We start from the raw sequence: 3486 nt of genomic DNA on the forward strand, positions 1-3486 counted from the left end.
GTTGGTCCAATTCTGGACTTACTTTTAAAATGTTGGTCCACATCTGGACAGTCAGCCTATCCAAGAGCTAGGATGTTACACATGCGAAATTTGCTGCCGCTGAAGATATATGCTATTAGAAGCTGCTTTTGCTGTGGTGTCATTGCAGCAGTTTCCTTTTGTAGTTTTAAGTGTATGACAATGAATATTCATTATCATTACATCATTCTGATGAGGCCATGGTCCAGTGAATTATGCAAATGAGTCAACTAGCAAAGAGCTGTAATAAAAAAAAATGACATTATTAAATTTAAAATTTAACCAACAAATATTAAGACTTACATTAATAAAAATGGTTTTAAAAGTAAATCTGTAATATTAATTTAAATTAATTCTCAAATAACATTACTTTTTAAGGTTTGTTGTATTTATATTTATTCAACACCATTCATCAGTTGTATAAAATTTGACTATAACACATCCCAAGTAAATATTTATCAATCTTGCCAATCTTGGACAGTATTCTGGTAGCATAGCTACTTCTATGCTATCAGATTAAAGTGTTGTGGTACTGGGTAAATTTTTTTTTTTTAATATATTTTTTTATTTGGTTAATTTTGTTTTTCTTTTATTTTTTCTACCTACTAGAGGTAATGTTTTGATTGGTTAAACACTTTTGGTACTAGTGCATATACCTGTAAGCTTGTTAATATGGATATTTTTTTCATTCCTGATGACATAATGTCAAAATTTTGAATTCTAACACGATGGCATGCATCTCAATTACTTAGAGTATGTATTATGCTTACAACATAAAGTATTTTAATAATAAACCAGAAATAAATACATGAAATGGATGGTTATGATTAGATGAATTGTTCGTCAAGGCAGTTAGTGATATAAGTAACTGAAGCGTTGGTCCAATTCTGGACTTACTTTTAAAATGTTGGTCCACATCTGGACAGTCAGCCTATCCAAGCGCTAGGATGTTACACATGCGAAATTTGCTCCGGTGAAACCCATGTGCTACCTTCGATCCCGTTGAAGAAATGTGCTATCAAGAAGTTGCTTTTGCTGTGGTGTCATTTCAGCAGTTTCCTGACTTTTGTAGTTTTAAGTGTTTGACAATGAATATTCATTATCATTACATCATTCTGATGAGGCTATGGTCCAGTGAATTATGCAAATGAGTCAACTAGCAAAGAGCTGTAATAAAAAAAATGACATTATTAAATTTAAAATTTAACCAACAAATATTAAGACTTACATTAATAAAAATGGTTTTAAAAGTAAATCTGTAATATTAATTTAAATTAATTCTCAAATAACATTACTTCATATATAAAAATTTGTATTTATATTTATTCAACACCATTCATTAGTTGTATAAAATTTGACTATAACACATCCCAAGTAAATATTTATCAATCTTGCCAATCTTGGACAGTATTCTGGTAGCATAGCTACTTCTATGCTATCAGATTATAGTGTTATGGTACTTGGTAAACTTTATTTTATTTTTTTATTTGTTTATTTTGTTTTTCTTTTATTTTTTCTACCTACTAGAGGTAATGTTTTGATTGGTTAAACACTTTTGGTACTAGTGCATATACCTGTAAACTTGTTAATATGGTTATTTTTTCCGTTCCTGATGATGACACAATGTCAAAATTTTGAATCCCAACACGATGGCATGCATCTCAATACTTAAGTATGTATTATGCTTATAACATAAAGTATTTTAATAATAAACCAGAAATAAATAAATACATGAAATAGATGGTTATGATTAGACAAATTGTTCGTCAAGGCAGTTAGTGATATAAGTAACTTAAGCGTTGGTCCAATTCTGGACTTACTTTTAAAATGTTGGTCCACATCTGGACAGCCTATCCAAGCGCTAGGATGTTACACATGCGAAATTTGCTCTGGTGAAACCCACGTGCTACCTTCAATCCCGTTGAAGAAATGTGCTATCAAGAAGTTGCTTTTGCTGTGGTGTCATTTCAGCAGTTTCCTGACTTTTGTAGTTTTAAGTGTCTGACAATAAATATTAATTATCATTGTGATGAGGCCATGGTCCAGTGAATTATGCAAATGAGTACAAATCTGGACAGTCAGCCAGTAGGATGCTACACATGCTAGACTCACTGCATTGTAATCCAGGCGCTACCTGGATATACATGCTGAAGATATATATGCTGTCAAGAAGTTGCTTTTGCTGTGGTGTCATTTCTGCAGTTTCCTGACTATGAATATTCATTATCATTACATCATTGTGATGAGGCCATTGTCTAGTGAATTATGCAAATGAGTCAAAAAAGAGCCTGTAATAAAAAAAAAAAAAATCATATTATTAGATTAAAATTTTAACCAACAAATATTAAGACTTTAAACATTAATAAAAATGGTTTTAAAAGTAAATGTGTAATATTAATTTAAATTAATTTATCAAATAACATTATTTCATAGGGTTTGTATTTGTATATATATTCAACACCAATCATCAGTTGTATAAAACTGACCATAACACATCCCAAGTAAATATTTGTCAACTGTGCCAATCTTGGACAGCATTTTTTGTTTTACTGCTTTCAGCATATGTTACAAAAATACAGTATAATGAAGTATTATGATAAAAAAAATCTTATTTTTCTGGTAAAAAAATAAAGTAGAATTAGAAACAAAATCATCATCTTTCAAATGTCAAAATTGATTTACCAGTTTCATTAGCAGTATTTTCTCTTTTCTAAAGAAAAGAAGGGGAGGGGGGAAAGAAGAGAAATATATGTATATATTAATTTTTTTATATTTAAAACTAGTGTTTTCTGATTTTTTCAACTGTTTTTAATTATTTTTGTGTCTGTTTTCTTTTGTATTGTTTTACATATATAAATTTTGATGGAATTTTGTTTGTGCTGCCAATCAAAATGTTTTAATAATAAACCAGAATAAGAAAAACTGTGAAACCCGAGGAGATGAAGAACCACGTAATATGTATTTAACATCATTATTTTATTGCCCTACATGAAGAGAATGTGAAAAGAATGAATAAAGGAGGATATTTTAAACAATAACTTTATAACAAATAACGCAGAGATTATTAACTACAATATGGCTAACACTCTAGTAGCCTATATCACAATTGGATGGAAAAATTAAATATTTTTCCACTTACCAGCACACTGTATTCTTATGTTACTATCCACTCTCTCAATTTTACTACTCATCCTGAAGCTGAACACCACTGCTTCTTAACATTCTTGCCGACTGAGCCAACATGCTGCTCTACAGAAAAATAACAGAACAAAATCAAACTTATACTGTATTCTTTCATTCTGCTTCTTAATAATTGTTAAAAAAAATCCCAGTAAGACAATGTGATTTACAGTAGCCACATTTATGAACATAACTCATACAAATACCTTGGTTTGTATTGCAAGCAATTTGAAAATACTGTATATAAAGACAGATAATTTAACAGGCTGACTGCATAATATTTAGTAA

General features: G+C 29.9%; 1 long non-coding RNA gene across 2 annotated transcripts; it reads right to left on the reverse strand.

Moving 5' to 3' along the window:
• Window positions 1–20: 20 nt before the first annotated feature.
• Window positions 21–3282, reverse strand: LOC117104455. Of its 2 annotated transcripts, XR_004444750.1 has the most exons (4): window positions 3158–3282; window positions 1839–2306; window positions 916–1185; window positions 21–259 (listed from the first exon to the last, which is right to left on the reverse strand). It is a non-coding gene; the product is annotated as an uncharacterized LOC117104455 (long non-coding RNA). The 2 variants fall into 2 exon arrangements; XR_004444751.1 differs by lacking the exon at window positions 916–1185.
• Between the last annotated feature and the right edge of the window lie 204 nt (window positions 3283–3486).

This window comes from Anneissia japonica, unplaced genomic scaffold, assembly GCF_011630105.1.
Source record: "Anneissia japonica isolate Jap-2015-1 unplaced genomic scaffold, ASM1163010v1 scaffold162132_len4389_cov122, whole genome shotgun sequence".
Taxonomy (NCBI): Eukaryota; Metazoa; Echinodermata; class Crinoidea; order Comatulida; family Comatulidae; genus Anneissia; species Anneissia japonica.